This window comes from Melozone crissalis, unplaced genomic scaffold (assembly GCF_028551555.1).
Source record: "Melozone crissalis strain CALT ecotype California unplaced genomic scaffold, PUWL_Pcris_2 ptg000005l_1, whole genome shotgun sequence".
NCBI lineage: Eukaryota > Metazoa > Chordata > Aves > Passeriformes > Passerellidae > Melozone > Melozone crissalis.
In genome coordinates, this window is record NW_026535783.1 from 26,736,828 (window position 1) to 26,749,496 (window position 12,669).

The following is a 12,669-nucleotide window of genomic DNA, read 5'->3' on the forward strand; positions in this document are numbered from 1 at the left end:
CACACCAGCCAGCCTACGAGCCGAGCCGTGTCCCCTGCTCAGCCCCTGCAGGCACAGAGAAGGGCCTTTGCTGCAGTTGCCCATGAACACTGAGGCAGGAGATCCTAGAATAGCAGCCTGCACTTCGATCTGGATATGTGTGGGATCTCAGCCCCTCAGGACTGAGGTGCAGAGTGACCGAGACCGCCCTTGGGGGGCTCGGGAGTCCTGGAATGTTGCCAGAAGTGTCTGGTGGCTGGACTTTGATCCTACACAGGAGACGACATCTGTATGAGGATGGGAGGATTTCACTGGGGTGAATGGTGAAGGGATAAGTTAGTTAGAGTGAAACACAGGGTTTAAGATTTCTGTACAGGAGGGTCTAAAGAAGTAAGATGGAGGAATTGGGGCGTGTCCTGTTCTTCTTCTTCTTCTTGGCCTCCATCTTCTGTGGTGATGTTGGCACTTTGGGATTGGTTATTACTAAAAGTGCACTGGTTAATAAGGGTAAAAGGTATTGGGGAAAAATGATAAATATTGTATACGTAACTTCGAGTATAAAGATAGGTGACCGCCCCAGGGGCTCTCAGTGTGTGCCCATGGCTGACTGCTGAGCAGACCTCTGTCGGGCAGAGGGAAAATCTTTTAGATAAACAATTAATAAACACCGAGACCGAGAAAAGATCTGAAGTCCCTTCTCGTCCTTTGAAGCGCGGGCTGTCCAAGGCCACCCCGGGCCTTTCCAGGCCATCTAAACAGCCGAGAATCCGGCAGATATGTGCTGTGCTACTGCAGCCTTAGATAGCAGTGCACGAGCCACCACCAGCCTGGATTTCATCTGCCATATGTAGTTTTGACCATTCTGCCACGGAAGGAGCTGGAGCTAGAAGCAAGGAGAAAGGCAGAGAATAACCCACCTCAGGCTGCTAAATTCCCTAAAATGACTTAAAATACCCACACCTGCCACACACAGAGCAATATCTGTCTTGGCTACATGAGGACAACTATTCCCAGAGGCAGCCACAGACCCTTCCCAGGAATGCAGGCAAGACTCAAGCAGGGCCTGTCTGGGAGCAGAGCGCAGCCCCGCAGGGTGACCTTGTTGCCTCCCTCCAGAAGGACAGAGGTGTCAGCACCGAGAGGCAGGACAGACACGGGATGTCAGTGCACACAGGCAACGCTTCTGGAAAACGCCTCAGGTTTCAAAGCATCTTGCAGAGATATGAAGCCAAGACTGCATATAGAAAAGGCCCTGAGGGCTGAAGACAGGTGCAGAGCCTGCTGAAGCACAGCTGAAATCCCCGTGGAGAGAATTCAATTTCCTGAGTATCCCAAAGAGAAGTGTCGGGGGGCACAGTGCCTTCCCAGACTGCTGGTGCAGCCAGACGGTGCCGGCACCTCACACATTTCCCGTGGAGAGCACACTGAGAGGGCTGCTCATGGAGAGGAGCAGCCTTGCCCGTGGCAGCAGGACATTCTGTACTGCTCCCCTGCCTGCAGAACCAGCTGCTCAGCTCCATCTCCTCCTGCACAGCCGCCAGGACCTATGTGTTCGCTGGCGCTCCCTTATCTCCACATCCCAGGCCTCTTCTAACCTATCTTGCTAATGAGTGCTGGGAGAAAAAGCAAACCAGCCCATCTGCTGTAAATGGAAGAGGGCTTTGAACTGGCAGTGATAAGAAAGCAGGTAAATTCTGCCTAAGTGAAATTGTTTTCGTTTATACAGAGTACAACCCACCACCACAAAACGGTTCTCCCTGACTTGTGCCAGAGTAAAAGCATGGTTTAACACAGGTTCCACCTTCACCTCGGCTCAAACTAAACAACAAGATCCTTCAGCACAACTTGAGTTCTCACTCTTTTTCATTAACCCTATCACTCTTCATTCAGTCAGCTAAGGAAGGCATCACAAAATAATATAAGTGCAATATACACATACTGAACAGAACTGACACTGTTGCAACTTTAAGTCCTCAAAAAATTGAAATTCATATAGATTACAAAGATAGCAAGATATTAGGCCTCTTTGTTCAAAGTACTTGTCAGTCACACAGGAAGACAGCCCAAGCACTTGCACTTAATAAGTCTGAGCAGCACATAGGCTGGAATGCACAACAATCATTAAAACTATTAAAGGAGAAAAATTGAATTCACTGGGAGATAATAAAAGGTAATCTACAGGAAAGACTGTTCTCACCATGAATAGGGGAACACAAAACCAAACCAAACAAAACAACATTGCTGATCATGAGAGGAATAGAACAGCTCCTTTCCGAAAGGTTCAAAAGTGCTGGGCAAACAAATGGATGCTGAAAATAAGTGAAAATGAAAAGCATCCTGTGCAACACTGGACATAATCCTTTCACAGTGCTTTGCACTGGTACAGCCCCCTGCAGCACCATGACCTTTTTGGGGTGCTGAAACCTGAGAGCAGCACTGACATCTGCACAGGGAAGCGGTGGAAATCCATCCGGGAGAGTGGCCCACGTGGCCCACAGCTTCACCACCATCCGAGGGCAGGCATCAGTGCTTGGCTGTGCTCCTCAGGTGGACGAGAGGGAGGGCAGGAGCAGGGCAGCACTGGGCTCAGGCTACAGCAGGGTCTGCTGGATTATCCCCCTGTGATCTGACAGCCCCAGGAAAAAGTGAGGAGAGGGAGAACTGGGTAAAGTGACAGGAACAGCAGCAAGACAAATTTCAAGAAAACACAAAAATGTCACAGTGGAAGCCACACGTGCTGTTAGGTCTGCCGTGTGTGACACACCTGGCGCACCCCGCGTGTGACACACCTGGCACATGGAGTGTGACACACCTGGCCCACCCCGTGTGTGACACACCTGGCCCATCCCGTGTGTGACACAGCCGGCGCATGCCATGTGTGACACACTTGGCACACCCTGTGTGACACACCTGGCGCACCCCACGTATGACACACCTGGCACATGGAGTGTGACACACCTGGCACATGGAGTGTGACACACCTGGCGCACGCTGTGCCGGGCAGCCCAGCGCCTCCCTGCGCAACCTCCCGCATGTGCCAGCATGCCAGCAGCAGGACAGCACAGGACAGAAAGCACTGCCCTTCATCAAAACACAGGGAGAAAGAGCAGCTAAGCTCAGCCGGGGTGCGGGGCTTTCCAGGAATACATTCCATGGTCAGCCCAGCCAGCCCTGGCTCCGGGGTCTGCGCAGGCAGCACCGTGCCCAAGGCTTGGCCTGTGGGAGGGTTTGGAGCATCCCTGGCCACCACCACACCCAACAACCACCAGAGGCAGAGGACAGGAGTTCTGCGTACTCTGCCACACAACGAGAGCCATGTCTGAAAAAAATTAACATCCTCGCCCCAGACAGCCCATGAATCTACCACAAAACCTTTTCTGTGCTCTGAAATGTGAAAGCAGAGCATGGGGCTTGGGTTCTGGGATAAGGAGGCAGCCAAGCATGACCAGCATAGCAATTGATTCCTGCAAAAACTGCCAAGTTTGAAGACAGAAATCTTTTCAGGATGAAAGCTGTATTCAAGGAGCAGTGAAGGCAGGAATTCATATCATGAGGGATGGCTTGAAAACTGTTCCTGTTTGACTCACACAGGGTTTTGATTTATGAGGTTTTTTTTTTTTTACAGCTTAAGTATAAATCTGAGTCAAAGTTCAGAATTATTGTTTTGCAGTATAAAAATAACAAACCAATATCAACCATCCCCCCTATAGTTGCTGCAATAATTTTCTTTTCCTTTGCTTGCAGCATAACTTAAAAGATAAATGCCAGTGACTGGGGTGTTTTTTGACGGAGTGTGAGTTTTTTGACCTCAAGTGACCATTTCCTATAAATTCAAGAGAAACCAGGTGCTTTCTGTGCATACACTTAAATCTCAGTGAGTCACCCAGGTGCAGATCCAAGATGCATGCTGTGCAGATGAGAGGAACAAATAATCTCCATCTTTTTTCTAAACAAAAACTGTGTTCTTATGTGGTCAGTCCTTATGTGGTGACAAACATTAAAGCCAGTAGTGAACCTTAATGAAATCTCAAGCAGGACTCAGACCCTTATTCCTTGGGAAGCTGCACACGTGTGCAAAGGGTCTGTCAGCCCAGAGATCTTCTCTGGTGACAGCCAGCAATGAGGGAGAGCTGGGGTCTAAGGCCAGGTGGGGTTACCAGAAGCACTCGAGAAGGGGTAGCTGTTACACACGTAGTGCTGGAGCAGGCACGGTGGGGATGTAGAGAAGAAGGAGATCAATCCACCAAAAAGCTACTCTGCTGATTCTCTCCTCCTGGGACAATTTTCAAACCCTGAGCTTGTATCCCAACACAACTGGGTGCTGATAACTCCATGGGTAACTCTGCTTTTTGAGTCACTGGGCAACCAGACATAACCAGCTCCCTGCAGTTTCAAAAACTGACCAACAAATTATGGCCAGATGCAGCAGCAATGAAGGGAAAGATGCACATCAGCTCCTACCGAGACCACATCTAAAAACGTGATCTATGTGAATTGTGCAAAACCCAGTAGGAAATCAGAGCAGAGCAGAGGAGGAGTTGGATCCATCCCCAGTGTCACCACACAGCCACACACAGCAGAACTCTTCACTGGTGGGTGCTTGTGACCACGGTTCACCCTGCCCACGAGGGGAATTGTGTGGTACAGGTACTGTGCTGGTACAGGTGTGCCTCCTCCCAGCACACAGGTACCAACATCACACCTCAGCCCCACAGTCCCTTCTCTCACAGACACTACCAGAGCCCAGTGGTGGCTTTGCAAGTGACTACATGCCCTGCACTTGAGGTACAGAGCCTCATAAGTTTCCTCCACTTCAAATGTACATTGTTCTTCTTAAAATGAAAGGAAGATAAATGCCTAAGACCAGTCCCTTAAGGTAATGGCTGGCTGCACATTTCTGTAGACTCCTTTTCAAGCAGATCTCATTTTCTAGTCAGAGAGGAAAGCATCATTTTAACAAGCCATAAACACACACCCAGGCTGCAGCATCAAGTACTGTTGGCCTGTCTGGGCCCTGCATCACCACCTTGAATGTACAAGATGATGAAAACTTTAGTTAAAGCTACAAAAGACTTTCGATAGACTCTGCCCTGGGCTTGGAGTCCAAGCTGCATTAGAAAGTGTCTAGCCAGGAGATGCACATGGGAGACCCAAAGGGGACCCTCTGCTTAGCACCACTGAGATGCAGATGGATGCAATTTGAGGTCCTCTAGGAGAACACACGTCTTTCCAAGCTGAACAAGCAAAAGGAATTGGACTTATTCAGCCTGGAGAGAGGAAGGCTACGGAGGTACCCAACTGCAGTCAGCAACAGGCTGCCTAAATGGAAATTATTCTTAAAGAAGAAAAAACACAAATTCGTGTCCTGGATGAGGAGAGTGGACAGAGAAAAGAGAGGGGATGCTCCAGACGGTGAGAAGCTCTGCCATATCAGATGTAGAAAGAAGAGCACACACACTCATTGCTCCAGGCAAGTCAGCCATCAACAAGAAAGACTGAGGCACACTCAGCCTCTCTGCAAGAGGCTCATTCTTAAGGAAATCCAACAACCAATCTGCTGTCCCTTCAGGGAACTGAAACTTCTCCAAGGAAGATCTAGGCTTCCTCCCAACAAGCAGCTGTTAATCTAAGACATCCTGAAATTCATATTTGAAGGAAACATCTGGAAGAAAGGATTTTGGAGCTATCAAAGCACATGACTTGTGACTCTTGCAGTGACATACCAGCCATGCAGAACATGTAACACTATCTGCAGCTACCGTCACCACCCAACCCCTGCAGCAGGGAAGTTCAATAGGCCATGGGCAAGACCTACTGACGGTACAGCTTCACTCCCATGGATATCCTCATGTCAGAGCTGACATTCCCATCCTTGACAGCTCCACAGCAAACACCTTGTTGTCATGCACACACTAGGGAAGGCTCCTTGCGCTCAAGCTAAGTAACCTGTCCCTTTGTCCACTAGTGCTGAGGAAAGTCTCACACTGCTTGCACTCTCCTCAGTCTTCTCAGCTCACCCAGCTCCTAACCCAATATCCAGAAACTCCTCTATCTCCTGGCTCTCCTCTTGTCAATAGCCCTGCAGCCCGCAAGCCACACAACTCAATACTGGTGCTCACCAAGTGGTCTTTCTCATCAGCAAATAGCCTGGATGTTTGGTGACCAGGCCAAGATCTAACAAAGCCCAAACACAAAGCATCCCAGCTGTATCTCCCCCACTTCACATATTTTTAAGACACGCTTGTAAACACAGTTATGTGTTCTCCTATTTGGGGTGAGGTTGTCTCATGCACCTGGCATGCACTGAGTTGCTTAATTACTAATCCCTGTGAAAAGCATGTGGGCACACTTGAGTCATTAGTGACACTCTGCTCTCAGTTCCTGCTCTGTAACTTGAACCCTTCCACTTGGAAGCTTCATAGCCACCACAGTCTGCTCTGGAAACTGATCCTGGGTTTCTTTCCTGAGTTTCTCTTAGCCCTCGTATGGACACCTCTGTTTCTGTGGAACACTCTGGTTTTGCATGGTGAACACTGGAGCAGAAAGGCTCCTGTCTTGCACTGAGCAGTGCCTCAGATCCTCAGGCGGGCAATGGCCATGTCCTGTGAAGCAGCCCTGCCAGAGAGCCAGAGCCAAAGCACAGAGTGCTGCTAGCGACACACGAATGCCTGCACATCCCAAGCCCACCCTGCTGCTAGTGCGGCTGAAGCACAGGGAACGGCAGGGAGCTGCCCCACCAAGGTGCAGCTGATCAGCCCCAGACAGGCCGATGCTCAATTAACACCGAAGCCAAATGGGCACTGTGTCAGCAGCAGTGAGTGTGCAGTGAACAATGTGCACCAAGCCTGAGTGAGGCATTAACAGAGGAGAGACCCTCACACCATCATGCAAGGCCTGCAGAAGCAAAGAAACCAGCTCCAGCTGGGAGAGCTACCAAGCTGCACAGAGCCTGCATGGGAGAGAGCTCTGAGGGAGCACACTGCTACCTTGCCTCCAAGCTTTCCCCAGGCTGCTCCCAGTCAGAGTGTCCTGGGATGTACAGACTTTGGTCTGACCCAGGATAACCTCTGTTATGTGTTTATCTCATTCACCATGAACAAGTGGGAAGAATTCCCTCCAAGGAGGGTGATGCAGCTCTAAGGCAAGGCTTCAGGAAGGGGGGGAATCTCCATCTTTGGGGATTTGCAGACACAGGCCATATGAAGCCAGAACCTCCCTATCTGAGGGGGGGTCTGCTGGGAGCTGGGGGTGGGCTGGAGAGCCACAGAGCCTCCCGTGATGCTGCCTCCGCGTGCCAAGAACATGGGGCCATTTAGCACCACGGAGTCACGGAACACAACTTTCTGTCCTGTCTCTCCCAAGAGCCTGGTCAAGGCTTCACTTTTATCAAGTGAAGACATTTTGTCTACAGGTGTCCACCTGATCAAAGGAGTGAGTCTTGCTAGCTCATGACGTGCAAATGACTGTCAGCTATTGAGGAAAAAAATCAGAAGGCAGATCACAGTTTCCTTCCCCCTAGCTGTGCTTTCACGAAAACTCCACACACCTGAAAAACAGCGAAGCAGCACACAGAAAAGCACAACAATTCACCTGCAAACACTACATTTAGTAGCACATTGCTCTGGGGAATAGGAGCTACACATCTGGCAACAGAGGACTGGTGCTTCTTACAAAAGGTTAATTCAGGATCTTTTGTACAGATAAATCAAATGATCCTTTGGGTGAATGAAAGTGAAACTTGAGGAAAGAAAGTCAGTAGTGAGATAGACCAGACTGTTCCCATATCTGTTTGGCTTTCCCAAATACAGTAAGGGTGTGGGGGGGAAGCAACATATTTCCAATATTATGCAAAACCACAGTATCTGGAGAAAAGGCAGCAGACCATCAGAGCTGAGAAGTGTGTGAAGAACAAGATGAGTCAGGCTGGGAAACAATGCAGCGCTGAAGGAGGGGTGGGGGAAGAGCCCTGACAGGGGGAAAACAGAGACTTTGAAATGAGAAGCAGTGAGCCTGTGAGGCAGTGTGCTGGTTGGAATACCCAGCCGTGTGTACATTAGGGCAACAGGTACAGACACTGTCAGGAGGCAGCGCTGCAAAAGGAATCTGGCTTTACAGTGTGAGCAAGACGGTGCTTGGCTTCCATGTTGTAGCCCAGCTCTTCCTTTCAAGAGGGCAAAAGAGCTCACTACTATGACCTGAAGCAGGGGTTCCATGCCCAAAAAGCTTGTCCAGTATTTGCTCTGAGAAAAGGTGCCACCTCTCAGCACAAATCTGGACGAGAAACGAGGAAATCACTCTTTACTGCTGCATGATCTGGCAGTTCACACATAAGAAAGGGATTAAAAAACAAATCAAACCACTTAAAACCAACTTCAGTCACATGGCTGAGCACCCTTGTTGGGCTCAAGGCCCAACATCCAAGGAAAGATGTAAAGCAAGTAGGAAGGACCTCCACATAAGGGGAGAGCAGCTGGCTCTGAAGGGAGGCAGAGGGCTATGGATTCTGCCCAACAAACCATGCATGACTATTTAAAAAGCAGAGGGCAACAGATGAGCACAGAGTGAGGGCAGAAGCTGTGTCCATCTGAATAAAGAAAGGTTATCTTTAGGACAGGCAATGCTTTTCAAGGCAGTGACTATCTCAAGCTGGAGAAAGCAGGGCCAAAGCAAATACGACAAACGGCCCCAAGGAACCTTCCCCCCATGCTAATTTCCACTTTTCCCTTACAAAAGCAGCACAGCTTTCTAGCGATTCATTGTCTGGAAAACCATCTCCTAGAAGAGCTCCCTGGATTACAAGCGCAAGCAAAACCAGTAAAGAAGAGCTCTCGGTGCCCTCTGCAAGCCGCTCAGCGCCGTGCCAGCACTCCCGATCCCCGCCGGGATTTGCCGCGGACACGCGTGAGCGCCGCCGGCTGCCTGCCTGCCTGCCATCCATCCATCCGTCCGTCCGTCCGTCCATGCCAGCGCCTCCGCCGCGGGCCTCCGCCCGCCCGCCCGCCGGGGGCCCGGCCGCTCCGAGCCCGGGGATCCCCGGCTGCCCGAGCCCCGGACACCGCCTGCCCGAGCCCCGGGAATCCCCGCCTGCCCGAACCCGGGATCCCCGGCAGCCGCACGCCCGCCGCCGGCTCCGCGCACCCCGGCTCCGCGCTCCCACCTGCGGGCACGGCTCCTGGCAGGCAGGCGAGTGTGCCGCAGGCAGGCAGGCAGGCAGGCAGGCACGGCGACCCAGCGCCCCAGCCGTTCCCTTTCCTGCGCTGCCCGCAGCGCAGCGGCGCCCGCTATTTCTGTCGAGCCGGGGGCGCCCGGTGCCCGCCAAATGTTGTGCCCCGATACGGGCCGGGCCCGCCGCCCCTTCGCTCGCTTACCGCACCCGTGCGCCGAGCCGTGCCGTGCCGTGCCGTGTCGTGCCGTGCGGTGCCGTGCCGAGCCGAGCCCGGGCGGCTCGTCCTGGCCGCGCCGGCTCCGCCGCTGCCGGGGGCGGGGGTCCGGGCCGGCCGCGGCCCCGGGGCCGGCCGTCACTCAGCGGGGGCCGGCCCCGCCGCCCCTCCCGGCCCAGAACAGCTGCGCCCGGCCCGGCCCCCGCCCCGGGCCCCGGCTGGGTCGGCCCTTACCCTCCGCCGCGCTCGGGATGGCAAGCGCGCTCCTTCCATCCCCGGGGCAGCTGCGGGGCGCTGCGGAGGGTGGCGGCAAGAGCAGCATTTGTTTCCAGAGGGTCTTTCCTGCTTTTTAACGAGTCAGACACGCTGGAGTTTGTCTTTCGTCCCGTGGCAACGTCCTTCATTCGGAGTGCCGAGCCAGATGCTTCGGCTTTTTGGGAAGCCCCACAAGATATACACGCGTCTTCTTGGGGATCCAGGACACTGTAAAGCACCCTGAGACTGCGGCTGGAAAAACTACTCCTTCTCGAGAGGAGTGGTGCAGCACTGGGCCAGGGAGAGCAGGGAGGCCTCAAGGCTCAGCCAGACCGAGTCGTGGCCACTCAGGCTGGATGGCCCCACTACCAGCACTGCCGGGGACCTGTAGCTGCAGTCATGGGCACTTTATAAAAGCTACTTCCCCACAAATGCCACCTGTGTCAATGCACCCACTAATCCCGTGCCTTACTTTACTCCCTGTGAGCTTGCCCCACATGCCCAGTGACAGCCACTAGAGCTGCTCCAAGTCTGCAGTCAGCCCAGGAGAGCTGCCTTCCAGTCTTGTGGTATCAAGTTTTAACATTGCTGCCAAATCTCCTTTCCCCTATGTCACCTTCGTCACCCTATGTCACCTTTTGTCACCTATCCACTTCAAAGCCCCATGGATTTGTCCTTTAATGATTTTTTTACCAAATCTCCCACAAAGTGTCAGCCCCAAGCTCCTCCTTAGCTCTGCTGTCTGGTCTCCACCAGCAGCCACAAGACAAGAGTGGAGAGGTTTACCAGAGGTGGCCAGTCCATGTGAATGGTTCTCCAGCCCCACACTTCCCAGACCTAGTGATGACCTTCATCTGAAAATGTCCCCAGTTGCCTCGAGTTAGTACTTGGCTGTTTTTTTTGCACGACCTGCCTGGCACTGGCATTCCATGTCCTGTGGCATTTGAAGGAAGAACTGTAGTTAGCTCTGGAAGTGCTGCTCCCAGCTAGGACAAAGGAAGGATACAAAGGCCTGTGCCAAGCAGGGCATGTCTCACTGAGGTGAGCAGGCCCAAGTCACTGGCATCATCCCAGCTGCTGGCAGGAGAGAAGAGGCTGCTTAGAACCACTCAGTTCACTCAAATGCCTGTTTGTCCAGGCTGAAGAAGCCTGACAGGCAAGATCAGACAAACCTGGATGCCAGTTTCCCTGCCACCTGTTTACCAAGTGCCTTCCTCCAGGGCGTGCAAGCCGGGAGAAGCTCAGGAAGCGATCCACTGGCACCTCTGAGCTCCCATATATGCCCGCATTGGTTTGGCACTCAGAGATACATTTGATCTGGCTGCTGTCAGGTGTAGCCTTGTGGGCACCAGAAACTTATCTGAGGTGTCTTGGTCCCCTTAGAATGCCGTCACCTGTCTCCATCAGGCAAGACACAGACCCAGCTTCTCAGCACATTTGTTTTCAGTGCATCCCTGGTAGCTCTTTCTTAGCAGTTTGCTGTGACACACTGAGGTAAGGAATGCTGCAGGTAACATACACTGCAGCACTTTTCACAAGACACCAAGTTTCACTAACCCAACCACACCAGGGCTCTCAAGGAAGTGGCTTGGCCTGCTTGAAGCATGTCCACTCAGGCCCAAGCTCTTCTTGCCCTGGCCAAGGTCTAACTTCACAGAGCAGCACAATTCTCCTGTTCAAGAATTCCAGTCCAACCTGAAAACATCAGCAAAGAGCAAAAGAACAAAAAATGGAGCTTTCAGGCTTTATGAAGGTTTAAAGTGATGTTTTTTTCATGGCATGATTTTCCTTCACTTTTCTCGTCTAACACAGACAGCACCTGAGAATCCAGGCTCTCAATTAAATTAAACATAACTAATTATTAGGTTTGCCTGATGCAAAACTGTGAGGACAAAGGATGAGTGTGGTGAAAACACAGAGACAAAAGATCTTTGCAACAAAAGTCTTCCCAAATGGGGGATGTAGTCCAGGATTGGAAACCCTAGGGATAAGAATTCATTTTGAGATGGCAAAGAAGGTTCTCATGTTTCTCTGACAAAACAAGAGTTCCTTAGAATGACTGGAGTGAACACACTGGGAGATGAAAACAGGTAAACTTAAACTTTGTCAAGTGAACAAAATACAGCTGAGATTGAATAAACAGAAAAGAGGAGGTTTGCAAGTGCTTACTGTTCACAGCCTTGGGTAAGTAAGACACCTGCTTTGTTTGTTTTAGTTATCACAGCATCATCTGTTTTCTCTAGCTAATCAAGGATCATTTTTCATTTTTTAAAATTCACAATGATCCACAAGACATGTTTAACAAAGCTGCATTCTCTTTCTCTGGTTGTAAAGTTGTGGGGTGGGGTCCCAAGAACTAGATATTGCAAATCCACATTCCAAGGGATGATCAGCTGGGCTTCTGCACATACATCCTATTTGGTTTTGGCATTAATAGTGAAACTGGAGTTCCAGTGAATTCCCTGGCTGTGCCCCTTTCTTCCTGCAACTAAAGCTTTTACATGCCTTGTTTTATCTACACATAAAAATACTTATCAGTGAAAACTTTCTAAAGTGTTCTCCTCCTTAGCCTTCTTCCATCCAGACAAACTGCAAATCCTACTATTTAAACCAGACTTTCTAGATGTTGTTGCTTTCATCTGGATTCTCTGTGATTAATCCACATCTTTCCTGGAGGACAGTGCCCAGAACTGCATGGAGGGTTCCAGTGGAAGCCTTTCTAATAGCTGTCAGAATGGAAAGTAACTCCACCACCTCTTGATTTAGACACTGGCTGTGGATGCAGCCCTAGTCAAGTGTCATGCATTCATGAAAGCAGAAAAACCATTCACAACCACCCGCAACACTGACTGCTGAGAAACTGAAGAACCGCGCAGCATTCTGTGTGCATCGGCACCTTCCACAGAGCAGGCATGTCTAGTACCTCCTGGGGACAGCAGGCTAACTAATTATTATGCTATTTCATGGCTTGGAAACTCAGCAATCTCGAACTGTTCAATACTGTGTGTGGCCAACATGCTCTGTATGTTCTTGAAAGCAGAGCATGCAATGTGTC

The 12,669-nt window shown here is 51.1% G+C and overlaps 1 protein-coding gene across 3 annotated transcripts in view; it reads right to left on the reverse strand.

Annotated features, from left to right (window-relative positions):
* Positions 1–9,657, reverse strand: part of TMOD1 (tropomodulin 1) — a 28,553-nt gene extending 18,896 nt beyond the window's left edge. The window contains exon 1 of one of the 3 annotated variants that reach the window (XM_054281768.1): positions 9,594–9,657. The gene's annotated coding sequence lies outside the window, so the exon portion shown is untranslated. Of the gene's footprint in view, positions 1–9,136; positions 9,189–9,347; positions 9,390–9,593 lie in introns of those variants that run through there. The other 2 variants (XM_054281761.1, XM_054281752.1) reach the window with 2 other exon arrangements.
* Positions 9,658–12,669: the final 3,012 nt, after the last annotated feature.